Genomic DNA, 18,780 nt, shown 5'->3' with positions numbered 1-18,780 from the left:
ATAAAAATTAGAGTGACAACCATATAATGCAAAACAAAACTACCACAAAAATATTTCTGACCGACTTAATTAGTCGAGGTCTATGAACTAAACTATCTACATAATACATTAAAGGACAAATAATGCATTTCCCATTAGATGCGAAGTGTGCAATGCTATAATAATAAGGGACATGCACCTAACACCCTTTCCACCAAAGGAATCTATCTACAACTATCCACCAACAATGTGTAAGTTCATCGTATGAAGAATCTATAAGTTAACATATCTTTAAACATATTCCAATTGGATCTCTCTTACAAGAAAAGGTGGTATATCAGGGAAGTGGGCCGACCTCCACCCCTATAAAGCTCAATGATAAAATAAATGTCCTCCTTTGTGGGCTGCTGATCTAGGTGGCTCTAGAAACACTCAGTGATAAGAGAGGGCTTAGGAAAAGATCAAAAATAAAAGTCATTACATTGCCATGAAACTAGAGTCAGATCGAAGAGCCCATCACAATCTTTCCAACGATGCAAATGACACCTCAATCCGACATCTTATGTGAAAGTTATGGCCAATGAAAGTTTTGGTCAATTAGGCCCCCTAGCTAAAGTTAGTAGAGAACCAACTAAATTTGGATCCAGACTAAATATAGCAGAGCCGCTAAATTTGGTGAAAATTAACGAGGCAACAATTTGGAATTTTGCGGCGATGGTTTATGGTGGTCGAAACTAGCGAAATTGTCGCCTACTTAAAAAAATCGGTGACCCCAAACTCATTTAATGAATTTTTGAATTCGTTATATATAAAAAATAAAATAAAAAACAAATTTAGGGTGGCAGGTGGCCAAACTACGCCAACCCTAGATGGTATATATGTATATATAACAGGAGCGGGTCGCCAATGGTGGGCCCACCACCCAACCTTTTGAGCAACCATATCATAAATAGAGAGGGGCTGACGGGGATCAAACATGGGTGGCCCCATACACCACCAAATATAACAAAACGATGCCAAAATAGGTGGGCCGTGGAGTTGGAGCCTAGCCCACTCCAACCACAGTGTTTGTTTATACCTTCACCAACAAGGACGCCAATAAGGCTAGCCTTGTTATTAATGTCAAAAATCTATATATAAACAAAAAAAAATTCCATTCAACCAATGGAGAAGAGAGAACTGAGCACGTAAACCAAGGAGAACTGGAACTGTGAGAGTGCACATAAACTGAGGAGTGGAAACCTGACACAAGGAATATGCAAGGAATCTAAAAGATCCTTTTGGGACCAAATTTTCGCAGTGTCAGAATTATGTCAAGTTTATACTCAAATGAATGAGAATTTTGCTAGGAGTCTGATGGTGCGGATGATTTTCTAATATGATTAGTGGATTTCCCAGAGATATAATGTTGAGGGTGAAACCATGAAGGTGGAACCATGACGTAGGAATCTGCATGGAATCTAAAAGATTCCCTAGAGGCCAATTTTTGAAGGTGACAGAAGTATGCCGAATTTATAATCATTTTTCTTAGCTTTTTCACAAGGAGTCTGACGGTGTAATCAATTTCCTTATATGAGCAACAAAATTTCAGTTAACTTGCAGAAAAGAATCTTTGTGGAATCTTGAAGAATCTTTAAGATTCCCTAGAGGCCCGAAAATGACAATTTCAGAACTAGGCTGACTTTATACTCATTTTTCTCAATTTTCTGCAAGGAAAGTGATGGTGTGATTAGTTTCTTCATCTAAGCAGCCAAATTTAAGTCAACCCGTAGAAGAGAATCTTTAAGGAATCTTCGAGATTCCCGGGGTGCCCAAATTTGGCTGAGTCAGAAAGGGGTCAAGTTTACAGTCAGATTTCACGATTTTCCCCTAGGAATTTAAATGTGTAGTCTGTTTATTCAATAGAGGTGTGCATTTTTAGGCCATCCTTGGAAGTGGAGGTATATGATGCACTGATGCCATGTCTTCTTTTGCTTTATGTTGAGATGATGCTTTGATGTTGAGATCCTTATTTTCTACTATGTTGGAGGATCCTTGTATGCCACTTCATGTGAGAGTTTTGATATTTAGTTATGCTAAAGGAGAGCTTATTTGAGTGAGAGTTCTTATAGAAGAACGTTTGTGGAGAGACATGCCACTTTAGTTGAGGAAGTTCTTCCTTGTATTGATAAAGAATGCATCATGTACTCATCAGCATCTTGCAACAATTAATGAAGCAACCTCCCCACTCTTGACACCGGGTCCGGAGACGTAACCCACATTGGGTGAACTTCGTTATCAAGTTGTGTTTGTTCTTTGATTTGATGGTTGCCTTTATGTTTCCTCTTCTTTAAAGTATGCACATGTGGTTTTTCATACTCTTTCACATCAAATTATGCTAATATCACAAAAGTAAAAGATCTTGGTTAATTCCGGTAGCTGAGAAAATCCAGATCAAGTTTGGTATCAGAGCGACGTTTATGTGACTTGCGAGTGTGAATGATAACCAAAGATTGAATGTGCAACAAGAAGGAAAATGGAGGATCACAAAGATCTATACGAGGACCTCCTCAGGATGGCCTGCATGGTACATATAATGTATGCAAATTATGAGGAGAAAATAGAAAACGAGGGAAAACAGAGAGAGAGAGCAGAGGATGATGCTTAATCTCTATCTTCAAGTGAATATACTTCATCTTCGTCTTCTTCTCAACATTTAAAAGAAGAGATCAATGAAATCCTTCAAGCGGAGAATGTTGAATTGAGAAGACTTTGACAAGAAGTAGAAGAGGAGAAGCAGAGATTACAAATTCAATCACGAGACATAGAAGAGGCCTTGGAAAAGTTGAAGTGCAATGAAGGCTTAGTGAATCCATCATCACTTGTTCCAAGGTCAACATCTGAGGTAGATAATGTTGGTAGTTCTTTAGTTTTGTTTTCACATGATGTTATTTATGTTGGAAGCCTTGAGGTACCCATTTCAGGGACCGACATGAGTCTCCTTACCAAGATGGGATATAAAGGAGGAGGGCTTGGTGTTAATGGCCAAGAAATGGCTTAGCCATTGGAGCTTTTACAAAGACCTCGAATTGTGGGATTGGGATACATTGAAGGAGAGTGTTCAAAGGTAGTAGAAGCTTCCAAGCCATTTTCAAAACCGTCGAGGAAAGTGGATGATGGGAACACATCACAATCCTCTCATGACAGTGCACATTATAGAGGAAGAGCTAAGGCAAGATCTTCTCGTCAGATTTGTAGCAAAGACAACCAAGCAAGGTATAAGAAGTCTCAGTATGCTAATGTTCATTTTGATTACAAGAAGATTAATGATGACCAGGACTTGTGGCATAGAAAACCATGTAGTTTGTGTGGCTTGTATAACCATGTTGTTGCCAAGTGTTGGAAAATAATGGTAGAAAGAATGAGGACAAGATGTGAAAGGCCCTCTTCACATTAGGGAAGGAAGAAGGTCAAGCAGGTCTGTAGGAAGAAGACTTTTTGCAACCATTTCAACAGAGGTGGACATGAAAGAGCCACATGTTGGGAGCTCCATCTAGAGAAATGACTAAAGGACCATAAAGCACATGTACATGAGCCAGTAAAGGAGCTTTTCAACAAGCAAATCAGCTCTAAGATGATGACCCATTCACTTTCATGAGTGAGATTTCGTTTTATTAGAGATAATAGTTTGTCACGACCACTTTTTCTAAATCACATGTTGAGAAATGTTTGTAAAAGTGATTATGTGTTTTCCATTGTAGGTTTTAACCCTGTACAGAAATTACCTGCATACGAATTCTAAAAACACAGAAAATAAACAATGCGAGAGCATAACACATAAAACACATATACACAGAGATTTTCCCCTGGATCCCAAAACCGGGACTACCAGCTTGATTTTTCATTATGTTCCTTTCAATGTTACAATACATATTTATACATGCCAAAGCATCCAATACCATGGACCGAAAACCATTGCGTCCAAAACCATGGACCAAAAACCATCACATCCAAAACCATGTGCAAAAATCATGCACAAAACCATAGGTAGGTCCGCCCAACCTAACATAGGGTCCAAAACCAAAATTTTCCGGGGTGCTGCCCCAGACCCCATAGAGTGGGGTTACCTGCACCCCTCAAACCCCTTGTGACTCCCCTCGCTACGCAATCAGCGCAACGAAGGGGGGGCTCCGCCCCCCTTCTAACCCCCCAGTTAACTACATGGGCTAGTCGTGGAAAGAATATAACACAACCCAACATTCTCCCACTTGTTATTTTCTTTCCATAGGGGGCCACAAGAGAGCTTAGTCATTTATCTAGCCCTGCAACGCCCATTGTTTCTCTACACCAAGAGAACTTCTCAGAGCTCACAAATTTTGTCAATGCATCTGTAGTATTCTTCAAAGTGTCCACCTTCACCAGAAACACCTTTTTGTCTTCTATCATATCCCTCACAAATTGATACTGAACATCAATGTGCTTTGTCTTTGAATGATATGTAGGGTTATTTGCCAATAAAATTGCACTTTGGCGGTCACAATCTATCCGTATAGCTCCCTGCAATAACCCCATACTTGAACACAATGTCTGCAACCAAACCGCTTCCTTGCTTGCATGAGTGGTTTCCATGTATTCTGCTTCTATAGTTGATAGTGCCACTACAGATTGTTTCTTACTCATCCAACTGACTGCACCTCCAAATAGGTTAAACACATACCCACTTGTAGATCTTCTCTGATCTAGATCTCCAGCCCAGTCTGCATCAGCAAAGCCACGAATATCCAACACTCTGTCCAATCCTGGTCTTCCTCAAACCATAATCACTAGTGCCACGCAAATACCTAAAAACCCACTTCACTGCTGTCCAATGCTCCTTCCCTGGTTTTGACATAAACTTGTTCAATACTCCCACTGCATGTGCAATGTTTGGTCTAGTACAAACCATCGCATACATCAGGCTATTGACTGCACTTGCATATGGAACACAGGACATGTCCTCTTCCTCTTCTTGTGTCCTAGGACACTGTTCAATAAATAACTTTACACCTACAGGAATAGGAACCTTCAGTGATTTACTATCCTGCATATTAAACCTCTGCAATATTGTCTCGACATAATTCCTCTGGTTTAACTAGAGCTTCCTCTTTGTCCGATCTCTTTTAATTTCCATGCCCAAAATATAGTTTGCAGCACCAAGATCTTCCATGTCAAATTTGGAGGACAAATGGGTCTTCAAATCCTGGATAATTTCTTTGTCATTTCCAACCAGCAACATATCATCCACATACAAGACCAGATAAATAACACGGTCACCAATTAATTTAAAATACACACAATGATCTGCTTTGCTTCTGGTGAAGCTATCTGTTTTCTTTTGTTCATGCTCATTATTTTATGGTACTGACATGCAAAAATAATTCAAAGAACAAATAAAGAAGATTTATTAAAAGAATTAGATAATACTGATTCACCCCCCCTCTCAGTATTATTTCCAACAATTGGTATTAGAGCAGGTCCTTCAGAGAAGCTTGATCGCTTGAAGGTAGATCGTTCATCATGAGCAACTATGAGAGAGAAGCATCAATCAGGCCACCGGTTTTTGATGGGACAAACTTCAATTATTGGAAGGTAAGAGTTACTGCCTATCTTCAATCTCTTGGTACAGAAGTTTGGGACATCATAGAGACAGGCTACGCTTTTCCTTCAGCTACTCCTACAGATGCAGCCGAGAAAAAGAAGTATGAAACAAATGCGAAAGCAGTCAGTACTCTATTAGGATGTATATCTCAATCAGAATTCATGAAGGTAATGCACTATAAATCCGCAAAAGAGATATGGGAAAAAATTGTCACGAGCTATGAAGGAGATGAACAGGTAAAGCGTGCTAAACTTCAAACTCTCAGAATTCAGTATGAGACTCTCAAAATGTATAATGATGAAAGTGTGGCTAACTATTTTCTTCGGGTAGATGAGATTGTTAACTGTATGAAAAATTTGGGTGAAGAAATAAAAGAGGCTATTGTGGTTGAAAAAGTTCTAAGATCATTGTCCCCCAAGTTTGAATCTAAAGTATCTGCAATAGAAGAAAAGGAAAATCTACGAATTCTTACTATGTCTCAACTACATGGAATTCTAACTGCTTATGAAATGAGAAAGGGAGGTCCATCAGACAGAAGAGAAGCTGCTTTCAAGGCATCAGGCAAAGGAGATTATTATGAAGCGAGCCACGTCCCAGAAGAAGAGGAAGAAGAATCAAATTTTGTCAGAAATCTTCAAAGGGGTTCTGGAAGGTTCAGAGGTAAGTTACCTTTTAAATGCTTTGCTTGTGGAAGAGTAGGTCATTATGCTGCAAAATGTCCTTATAAGGATAAAGGAAAGGAACCTGCTAGATGGAACAAGAAACAGAATGCAAATAAGAAAAGCTACTACACTCATGAAGATAGTGATGGTCTATCAAACAGTGATGAAGATGAACAAGGTAATGAATATAAGTTGTTAATGGCATTTGAAGATGATGATTATATGGATGCTATAGATGTGGATAACCTTTATGATGAAATTACTAGACTTAAGAGATGTATAGAAGAAAAGAACATGATCATTGATACTCTACAATTTCAAATTGATGAAAAGGAAAAACATCTTGAAAAATTAGAAGGTGAAATTGTTGGTCTTAGAAAAGAGATTGAGAAAACAAAAGCTATTAATCTCAAGTTTGTCAAAGGATCTGAAACTTTGGATGAGATTATCAATGTGCAGCGGTCTCCACTAAACAAGACAGGTCTGGGCTATAATGGAGAAACTTCTCAAGCATCCACCTCAAAAAGTTATCTTGATGCAGCAAGAAGAAATGAGCAAAAGCACAATGAAGATAATCAGGTAAAGCAGGGATGAATTACAAACATAAACTATCAAGGGCAATCCATCTTAAGGGTGAACAAAAGCTACAACCAGCCACAGGTAAAATCTTCTCAATTTGGTTCAAGAATAGATGACAATAGAAATTACAATCAATTGGCTGGTAGATTCGATAACCGCAGAAGTTTCTTCAATGGACAATGCTTTTCTTGCCATAACTTTGGTCACAAAGCAGCTCAATGTGTTGCATATAAAACGATCATGACTAGGGAAGCTCAAAAACAAAGAAGTATGACGGGGATTACAAAAAGGACCTATAACAACTTTTCGGTTCTTGAAAATGAAGTTGAATGTTCTATTTGCAATAAATTTGGTCATGAAGACTCTGAATGCAGGAGCAGGTTTTAGCAGAAAAAGGAACAAGCCTCAAGCACCAAAACATGGAGAATAAAGGAACCTCAAACAGAAAGATGTGGGATAGCATTTTATGCAGAGGGACAGGAAAATCTATGGTACATTGACAGTGGATGTTCGAAGCATATGACAGGTGATAAAGAAAAACTTGAGTCTTATTCTACTCTAGAAAAGGGAAAGAAAGTCTCTTTTGGAAATGATACTCCTGCAACTATAAAAGGAAAAGGCATTGCTCAGTTAAAAGAAAAGGTCAAGGCTGGAAATGTTTTGTATGTTGATGGATTGAAGCATAATCTTCTAAGTGTCAGCCAAATGTGTGATCAAAGAACCGAGGTTATATTAAGATCAAATGGATGTCTTGTTCGTGATCTTGATACAGGTAAAACAGTGATCAAAGGCAAAATAACTCCAAATAATCTGTACATATTTGAAGAAGGACAACAACAATGCTATCTGAGCAAGGATGATGAGCACTGGTTATGGCATCGAAGGTTGGGACATCTAAGCTTTTCACAAATAAGGAAAGCATGCAAATATCAGGCAGTTCGCGATCTTCCAGATATCAAAATTCCTGACAACACCATATGCAAATCATGTCAGTTTGGAAAACAAACCAGAACTAACTTTCTAGAGAAAGAAGGATCAGCTAGCATGCCACTTGAGCTAGTACATACAGATACATGCGGTCCTTTTAGGAAAAGAACACCTTGAGGAGAAGAATATTTGATATTATTCATTGACGATTTCTCCAGGTTTGTCTGGTTAGGACTTATGAAGCACAAAGATGAAGCATTCGAAAAATTCAAATCCTTCAAAGCCTTGGTTGAAAATGAATCAGGTCACAAAATTAAGTGCCTCAGATCTGACAGAGGTGGGGAATTTACTTCAAATGAATTTTTCGATTTCTGTGAAGAACATGGGATAAGAAGAGAATTCTCTACAGCAAGAACTCCTCAGCAAAATGGAGTTGTGGAAAGAATGAACAGAACAGTCCAACAAATGGCTCGTGCTATGCTTGATGAGTCAGGAACTCCCGCAACTTTCTGGGGTGAAGCTGCACATGCTGCAGTTGTTATTCTCAACAAAACAAATGTCCGGGTGAACAACACTCAAACTCCTCATGAGCTCTAGAGTGGTAGGACTCCTTCAGTAAAGCACTTCAAAATCTTTGGGAGCAAATGCTATATCAAGAATACTGATGAGCAGCTTGGCAAACTTGAACCTAGAGCAGATGAAGGTATTCTTCTTGGTTACTCTCCACATAGCAAAGCATACAAATGCTACAATAAAAGACTTGGCAGAATTGTTGACAGCATTGATGTAGTGGTTGATGAGAAGGGATACATTCCTAGGCAAGTACATCATGAAGACATCGAAGAAGATGAAGGCTACCCCCAACGACATAATGATGAAGAAGAAGAACCTCAAGAAGAACCTCAAGAAGAACCTGAGGAGAAAACAAGAATAGAAGAAAAGAATCCATCCAGATATGTTCAGAAGAACCATCCAGAATCTCAGATTATGGGGCAGAAAGAAGCAGGTGTACAAACAAGAAGAACAGTTGCAGAAGCGTCAAGCTATTTGCATTACTCTCCTCTACTGAACCACAAAATGTGAAAGAGGCATTGAAAGATGAATGTTGGGTGAAAGAAATGGATGAAGAACTTGAGCAGATCGAAAAGAACAACACTTGGGAGCTGGTTCCTAGACCAAAAGATAAGAATGTTATCGGGACAAAATGGGTCTTCAAAAACAAATTGAATGAAAATGGAGAAGTAATTAGAAACAAAGCCAGACTTGTCTGTAAAGGGTATGCGCAGCAAGAAGGAATAGACTTTGAAGAAACCTTTGCTCCTGTTGCAAGACTTGAGGCCATCCGAATGTTCCTTGCTCTCTCAAGTTTTCAAAACTTCAAAGTATTTCAAATGGACGTGAAATCAGCCTTTCTGAATGGAGACTTGGAAGAAGAAGTGTAAATTGAACAACCAGATGGGTTCATTCTTGGAAATGATCCAAATCTTGTATGCAGATTGAAAAAGGCTCTCTATGGTCTCAAACAAGCTCCAAGGGCTTGGTACTACCGTTTGGACAAATATCTTCATCAACAAGGCTTTTCAAAAGGATCAACAGATAGCAATCTTTATATAAAAGTTGAAAATGACAAATTGCTAATACTTGTTGTGTATGTAGATGACATTATTTTTGGGAGCAATGAAGAAGCTATGAGTCAAAGCTTTGCCTCGGTCATGCAGAAAGAATTTGAAATGTCCTTGCTAGGAGAACTGACATATTTCCTTGGTTTGCAAATCCAACAAAAAGAAGGAGGAATCTTTTTATCTCAAACCAAGTATCTCAAACAGATTTTGAAGAAATATGGTATGGAAGATGCAAAACCAGTATGTACACCCATGGTCACAGGATGTAGCCTCAGTGCAAATGATGAATCTGCAGCAGTACATCAACCAACCTACAGATCTATGATTGGAAGTTTACTTTATTTGACAGGTACCCGACCAGACATCATGCATGCAGTTGGAATAGTTGGAAGATTTCAGGCAAATCCGAAGGAGACTCATCTTCAGGCAGTGAAGAGAATTTTCAAATATCTTCAAGGGACTCAAAATTATGGCTTATGGTATCCTAGAGATACAGATCTTACACTTCATGCTTATACATATGCAGATTGGGCCGGAAGCGTGGATGATAGGAAAAGCACAAGTGGTGGTGCGTTCTTTATGGGTTCCAGACTGGTATCTTGGTTCAGCAAGAAACAGAGTTCGATTGCCTTGTCTACAGCTGAAGCGGAATATGTTGCTGCTGCATCTTGTTGCACCCAACTCCTTTGGATGATGCAGACTTTGCAGGATTTTCAAATCACTTGTACACCACCAATCCCCATCTTATGTGATAACACAAGTACAATCAGCATCTCAAAGAATCCTGTAATGCATTCAAAAACCAAGCACATACCAATCAAGTATCATTTTCTCCGGGAACAAGTGCTTGAACAGAAGGTCAAGTTGGAGTATGTTCCTTCTAAGGAACAAGTTGCTGATATTCTCACCAAACCATTGCCGAGGGACACTTTTGAATACCACAGGCAAAAGCTGGGGGTTGTTGATGCATCATCTTATTGTTGAACCTCTTCTGATTGATGGTACAGGTTCAGGGGGAGCATATAATGCATTGTTGGCATTATGGAGGATGTGCAGAAGGAGATCTTGGAAGTAGCTGCAATATGTCTCTATCTCTTTCATGGTGGATTATGGTTCTTCGTTGCAAATCTGGTTCATATTCAGGGGGAGCATGTTCTTAGGGGGAGCATAACCCTTTGCCCTTGATGTCAAAGGGGGAGAATGAAGCTGAAGCTTTGAGGTTGCCATCAAGTCCAAAGGGGGAGATTGTTGGCATTATGGCTAAAGTGTTGTCCTTGATGGCAACCCATTCAGGTGATAGATCACAGTACTTCAAGTCAGCAGCAGAGATTGATGATCAACTATCAAATATTGAAGAAAATAAGGGGTACGCAGGTACACCTTGCATAAGGTGCGTACACACAGGTCAGTGTTACATAAAGTGCGTACATACCCGCAGTTATCCCGTTCAGGAGGTGCGTACCCCCAGTGCACAAATTTCAAGGCAAAGAAATTCACATGTGGGGTTTTCTTATGTTTTACTCTTGGTATTTAGCCGACGGTATTGTGTTATTATGGTGTCGGCTCGTGGTATTGATCCATGATTTAAGGAAGAGCTTTCCTATATAAAGCAAAGGAGATCATTTGGCTTGAGCATGTTTTGGGTTGAATATCTTATGAGGGATAGATCTGACATATTATGATCTCTCTTGGGAGTATGTCTAGATCTAAATAAGGCAAATCTACTGATGGATTGAGATCTCTTCGGCGCATGTTCAGATCTGTAGATCTGACTGTCTGGGTTATTTCTGAAATCTTGAATTCATCTATGCCCGAAGGTACGCAGGTACAGTGAAAGAAAAGTGCGTACATACGCAGGAACGAAGCGTTTCAGGTGCGTACATACGCAGGCACAGAAGGGTTGCAGGTGCGGAGGTCCGCAGGCAGTTCAATGGACTCAGAGCGAGGTACACATGCTAGCAGTTGAGCAGGGTGCGTACATAAGCAGGCTAGCAGTTGAGCAGGGTGCGTACTGTAAGCAGGCAAGCAGTTGAGCAGGGTGAGTACTGTAAGCAGGCCAACAGTTGAGCAGGGTGCTTACGTAAGTAGGCGAGCAGTTGAGCAGGGTGCTTACTTCTCTTAAAATCTTTGTTTATCATTGTTGTGTTCTGGGTTTGGTTCTATTATTGTTGATCTTGTTACTACAGTTGACTGGGTGATTCTCTTATACTTGATGATTATTTGATGCTTATGGATCCAGTTTGAAAATTTATGAAAAGTGGTCCTTGTAAGAAAAGAAGTAGGGGGTTGTAGCTCCCTTCCAGGAGAGACTGGAAAACGAGAGAGAGAGTTGTAGCTCTCTGCAGGTTGCAGCCTGCGTACTGGTAAAGGACTGCACCAGTACAAAACCATTGTAAAAGGAGTTTCTAATTTGAAAGAAGATAGAGACATATTGCAGCAGGTGGTTTTCACCCACATTGGGTTTCCACCTTACATCTTGTGTTCTTTGGTGTGACTATCTGTTTTCTTTTGTTCATGCTCATTATTTTATGGTACTGACATGCAAAAATAATTCAAAGAACAAATAAAGAAGATTTATTAAAAGAATTAGATAATACTGATTCACCCCCCTCTCAGTATTATTTCCAACACATTATAGTCAACAAGTGATCCCCTTTGCCATTTCCACTACTTTCTTGACTCAGAGAGGCCATATTACTAGACACTGCGGCTTTAACATAAATCATTGTGTAACTCAGGAGGAATATACATATTTTATATTGCCCAGTTCATTCTCCCATCGCCCCAATGGTCATCGCTTCAAATTTCATGCCCCTGGCCAATTTTTTGATCGATGAACCACATTATCCCTGCAGAAAGACCTTCACCCCACTTCTGAGTGCAATCATACTGAGATGGATTGATATTCAAGGAGTACTAGCTTGCGAACTTGACATTGTGATATTAATAAGATTTACGATTTTTATTCAACATGGAATCCATTCTTTTTCATTCCCATTTGTAAGGCTCTTTCCAATGCATCTACTTGCTCGACACGCGAACCACATGTCTTGTAATTAATCTAATGTTAGAGACCTTAGTAAATATTTTTATGCTCAAGATGATTCACTTGTTCCAACTTTTAATTGCCTTTAATGTCCCGATTGATGACAACTTGTCAATCATGGGATATAACTTATGTAGGTAGTGCCTTCGTCTAGGGTAATAGTCCCCTCTTCCAAGCTAGTTCCCTTATTGGCTTGTTCATCGACAATGGTGTTATTTCCCCTTTTAATATGATAAAATATGATGGATTTGAATTTTTGGGTTTTCATCCATATTCTTGTTATTGGTGGAGTCAGATATTCCCCTAGAGATCTCTTGGGATGATAGAATTTTTGGATTGTTATCATGGAATCTCTAAAGACAGTGAGCTGGCGAATTCCTTTTGTTAAGGATATTCTCAATCCCTACCATAATTCTAGAGCCTCTAATTGATTGTTTGTTGTCCATCCTAAGACCTAAGCAAATTTTGTCATTGTTTCTCCTTCAGGGTTGTAAATGACCCCTCCCGCTCCTTATTGAAGGAAATGTAACTAGGTTCGGTTTTCATTATGACTTGTAATTATAATATTATGTAAGAGATGAAACAAATGAATTATTATTCCTTGCATCATGGGTTTCATGAGCAAGATGTGTTTACCATAGGTCAAAGACTTCTTCTTGATGTCTTTAGGATTTATTATCTTAACATAAGTATTATAGAAGTCATGATGTCAAATATCTACGCTCCAAAATGAATGTCACTATTCCCCTTGCAAGTCGGCTAAAATAAGACAGTGATCTCCTTATATGAAATGACGACTCAACTCAAAGGTTCTCATGTCAGCCTACCATACCAACGTTGGTCTCTATATATAAGAAGTGACTTCACATTACAAGAAACAAGTCTTCAGATCATCTCTGAGTATACAACGAAGAAGTGAGAATGCAATACAGTGAACAAAGGTGACATATAACTCTCGGTGAAGTATACATATATATTTAAACGCTCTTGGTGGAAGACTGTCTCGTGATCATCATAGCGAAGAAGAAAATGATTATCACAAGACAGTGTAATGAAAGCAAAGGACTATCATGGTGGAGCGAAGAACTGTGGTAGCCGAGGAAGAGAAGTCGAGGACTGTAACAAGACAACGAAGGTATAAGGAGACCAAAATATGAAGGTGTACAGTGACATAAAGACAAGTGCGAAGATCAAAGACTGTGGTTTGAAGGCCGAACAATGCAGGGGATAGTGACAAGCATCTTGGAGGTAATATTGAGTTAAGTAATTTTATCAAGGGTCTTGGTATTAATTAACTCAGCATCTATAAGAAGAGATTGAAGGGATTTCCTCTCAAGAGGAGAGGTTTTACCCCTGACTTGAAAGCCTAAACATTGTGTCATTGTCTTATTGATTTGGTTGCTATTTGATGTATGGAACACACACTGTAATAAGGAACTAAGATAATAAGATGTACACAAGTAGTAATCAAGTAAGAGAATTTTGAAATAAAACATGCCCTCCCTAAATTCTCAACACTCTTGCCTCCCCCGAGAACAATAATGTTATAAGACAAAACAAGGAAGATAATCAAGGTGATGGAAACAAAGAGTGACATGGATATGTTTGTTTCGACATTTGAAGATGCCAATTTATGATTTTTTGGAAACCCACTAGATGGAGTTTTAATTTAGTAGACAAAATTTATCTTTAGATAAAACACTATTATTGTGATGCTTTTAGATATTGACTACAATGATATTATTTTTGGTGCAATTTGTAATGCTCACTAGTTTTTTATTTGATTTTAAAAATAACTTTTAATTTATCTTTTATATAATGTGTCCATGTAACTAGGATTTGTAAAATTAATGTGGATAGATGATTGGAATGTTATATTATACCTATAAGAATTTTAAAGAACTTTGGAATTAATTAAACAAGTGTCAAAACCAAGTTCAGATTGTTTAGGTGTTTAAGGTTGTCTTTTTCTCATCCTATTTTTATTTTCTCACCATGTTTGATGTTGGTTTTCAAAGGTTCACTTTGTTTGACTATAATTAACAATGACTTAACCATCGATGAATAAATTTGGCTATTGTTAACTACACTTAGCTATGCTTAATTATGGTTGACTATGGTCGACCATCTTCAAGGATGGTTGACTATGTTTAAATATAAGTGACTATAGTTGACTATTGTTATGCATATTACAATGGTTAACTTTGGCCAACCATAGTTTTATATAGTTTGCAATGTTTGACTATGGTTAATTATGTTTGATATTTGTCAACTATTTTTGAGCATGTTTGAAGGCCATCCTTTACTAGGTCATGCATTTGGTCCATCAGATGCTTAAGTAGAAAAGACAATGCATGACTTATGTCATAATGTGATGCTCTTGAAGGGTTATGTTGGATTGCAATATTACTCAATGGTTATCATTTTGCAACAATGATCTTAGTTGACTATGTTTAATTGCTACATTCCTCAATAGTTACACCATATTGTGACATAATCATTGTGAAATGTTACACATAAATATGAATTAATAATTCAACATTTTTTTTGTCGTATTATGATGTGGTGTCTCCCAAAGATGACTTTTCTTGCCTATGATGACTATCAATTACTTGTGGTGATGGTGGACCTTGTTTGCTTGTATTTATTAATGAGTTTATATTATGCTTGGAAATTTGCTAACCTTTGTTGACTATGTGTTACTATTGGTTAGCTATTTGGGTTTCTATGCTTTATTTTGGTAGACCTAATTTTGTTCACACTTATTGACTTTAGTTCGGTATGCTTGATTTCGCTTGATTATACATAATAATAGCTTATTATGGTTTGGCTATGGTTAGAGTTGGTTGTTGTTGATAGTCAATCACTTTTTCACTATATTAATGCTTTTGTTTGACTATAATTGATCTTGGTTGCGTTTTGTGGGTTGTTGTTGATCACTTTGGTTTACTATGACAAATGTGTTAATTTTTGTTAAACACTGTTGAGTTTAGTTGGCTGACTCGACATACATCAAACGTTTCAATTATAGCCGTTTTTAATTGATTATAGTCGTATGTAATTTAAATTGAGCATTTTCTCTTAGAGCATATAATTTTTCTACTTGTTTGGTTTAATGTTTCTAGACTATATCAATTAGATGTTCAATTCAAAATATTGTAAGAATGTGGCATTAATAAGTTATGGTTGGTCTGCTAAATTTAGTAATTTATTAACTATTGTATACCATGTAGACATGGTTGACTATACTTGTTTTTAATTGATTGTGGTATTCTATAATATTTTTAAATGATGTTATGATTTAAATAGATTATTTTGTCTTTGAAGCACATAACTTAATCTGCTTATTTAGTTTAATGTTTTTTATATTATCAATAATGGGTTGAATCCAAAATTTTGTTACAATGCAACATTAAGGGGTTATGGTTGGTCTACTATAGTTAAAAATAATGGTTGATTATTGTTAATAATTGTAGAACCTATAAACATGGTTTGATCATTCTTTTATTGTAGTTGAATATACTTATTTTTAATTGTTTATTTTCTTATATAATATAAACTGATGGGATGATAGAACTACAATTTTTGTCTCAAACACACATAGTTTATTGTATTTATTTCCTCTAATGTTTTTAGATTATCAAAATGGATACAAAATACATATATGGTATATTTATCATTTTGATATTTTGTGAATGGTGTTAATTAACTAAATTAGGTATAATGCATGTAGTTACGATTTTGTATGAATTCAAAGTTGTTTGGTGAACATATTTTTTATATTTGTAATCTAATATTATAACCACAAGAATATTCCAAGCAATGATAGATTATAGCTTACTGTTTTTTTATATAACAAGTGCTAAAACAAAATTCACATTGTTGTAAGTGGCTAAGGTCATATTTTTCTCATCGTGTAACCTATGAAAAATTTAGCCACTGACTAAAGATGCTCCATGAAAAATGCAGCCTATGATTTTTACATTGACGATCATTAATATTATTTCTTGTTCAATATGTTAGACTCCGTCTCATGTCAGAGATTGTTTCTTCTTCAAAACCCTGTTTTGAAGAAGAAATCATTAATGTGGTGTTTTCGATTATGTAATTAATTCTTCAGCTCTTCAAATGGCAGCGACTTCAAGCTCCTATCCCTGCAAAAGCACAATTCAAAACATTATCAGGTTCAGATGCAAAGCAAGTTAATAAGGTGTTGAACGTAGATCATGTTTGTGCCCCTCCCTTACAATCACAGCAAGATCAGGCAGTAGACAACGTATCTGATTTGTCCTCAGTTTTTTCTGCTCATCTATGCGAAAGTGATTTAAAATGTTCCTGTAGTGAATGTATCAGTTGCAAAATCTGGACCTGTTCATGTTTCCACAGTATAATAGCATTCAAGAGGGTGTTCGTGAAGGGTCAGAGCAGTTAAATTGTTTCAATGGAAGTTAATGCTTGTGAGAGTTTGGGCGTAGTCGACAATGCAGCTTATCAGGTACTGCCAGCGGGCTACCATACATTGCTGGTGGGAGATAGACCATCTGAGTCACGAAATTATAAACCTGCAATTTCAATTCCTCTACTGGTATCTCTAAAATAATTCAGCTTAGTATAGTATAGTAGAAGGCATGACTACCGTTTTTGATGCATACTTTGGTCCATCATTGGATGCAAGCAATCAAGCACTGCTCCCTCACGTATAAAAATAAGGGGAAAAGGTCACCATAACAATGAACAATCCTGTCAGTAAATTGATGTGGCCTTTTGTGACGTTTAAGGAGAAAATTCATTACACAAATCAGTTTGCTGATGGGCCAATACAGGACCATTGTGTATATCTCTAATTGATTGATTGCAAGGCTTTGCAGGCTGGAACTAGTCACAATCTTGGGCAAAAATTTTCTCGTGTTTTTGGTACTCAGTTCACTGATGAAAATGGACAGCGACAATATGTATGGCAAACTTCTTGGGCAGTAAGCACACGCATGGTGGGTGGCATTTTATGACTCATGGCGATGATACGGGCTTGATGCTTCCACCAAGGATGGCTCCAATTCAGGTAGTTATTATTCCAATATGGAAGAATCGCCGATGAGAGGTGCGATCTTGGAGGTAGCATCTAACTTAGAGAAGATACTTAAGGCTGCTGGCATCAGGGTCAAAATGGATGTTGAAGATGAGCAGTATCAACTTAGACCCATGAACTGTCCCTATCATATACTTGTGTACAAGCATAGCCTGCGCTCCTACAGGGACTTACCCTTTAAAGTTGCGGAATTGGGTACTGTATATAGATATGACATGTCAGGAAGCTTACATGGTCTTTTCCGTGTAAGGGGTTTCACCCAGGATGATGCACATGTCTTCTGTTTGCCCAGCCAGATCAAGGAAGAAATAAGAAGTGTTTTAGATCTGACAGAAGCAATCTTGTCTCAGTTTGATTTTAAAAATTATGAAATAAACCTATCGACAAAACCTGAAAAGGCAGTGGGCAGTGATGTTATTTGGGAGAAAGCAACCCGTGCTTTAAAAGATGCTCTTGAAGACAAGGGGTGGGACTATTCTGTTGATGAAGGAGGTGGTGCATTTTATGGTTCAAAGATTGATCTTAAGATTGAAGATGCACTTGGAAGAAAGTGGCAGTGTTCGACAGTTCAGGTTGATTTCAATTTGCCTCAGCGATTTGATCTATTTTTCAAATTCATAGAAAAAACGGCCCATCATGATTCACAGGGCCATCCTAGGATCTCTTGAAAGGTTCTTTGGTATATTGATAGAGCATTATGCTGGTGACTTTCCTTTGTGGCTTTCTCCAGTGCCAGCCCGTATTGTACCTGTAACAGACACTCAGGTTCAATATTGTTGGAAGGTAGTGGCAAAGATGAAAGAGACAAATATTAGAACAGAATTATCATTTGGTGAGCGTCTTAGCAAACTAATTTGGAATTCAGAAACACAGAAGATACCTTTGATGGCAGTTGTGGGGCCAAAAGAGGTTGAAAGTGAAACTCTGACTGTTCGAACGAGACATGGGAGAGAACTCGGGACCATGACCATCAATGAGGTTATAGAAAAAATTCAAAACGCAGCAGCTAATAGAAGCTTTTTATAGCATAATAAAATTCAATCTTACTGTTCCCTATATGGCAATTTCCGTAAAGTGGCAAACATCTTTTCAGTGGTCATCATTCCATTTTGGCAGAAGCCATCTTCCAGAGTGGTATGCGATGTGAAGACCGCGTGGCTGGCCAGTTGTCAACATGGGAGGATTGTGTCATCAATGGGAGCCTGCGTAATAGAGAAATAAGATTCGATCTTCTATTAATAGCTTCAGTTAAATCTCCAGGT

General features: G+C 37.9%; 1 pseudogene; it reads left to right on the top strand.

Moving 5' to 3' along the window:
* The first annotated feature begins 17,508 nt into the window (after positions 1-17,508).
* LOC149180589 (threonine--tRNA ligase, chloroplastic/mitochondrial 2 pseudogene) lies at positions 17,509-18,544 on the top strand (annotated as a pseudogene).
* Positions 18,545-18,780: the final 236 nt, after the last annotated feature.

The sequence above is a fragment of the Pinus tabuliformis genome, chromosome 3_2 (genome assembly GCF_031772625.1).
Source record: "Pinus tabuliformis cultivar Carrire ecotype Pingquan chromosome 3_2, CPIR1, whole genome shotgun sequence".
NCBI classification, from domain to species: Eukaryota; Viridiplantae; Streptophyta; class Pinopsida; order Pinales; family Pinaceae; genus Pinus; species Pinus tabuliformis.
This window is presented reverse-complemented; position numbering and strand designations above follow the sequence as displayed.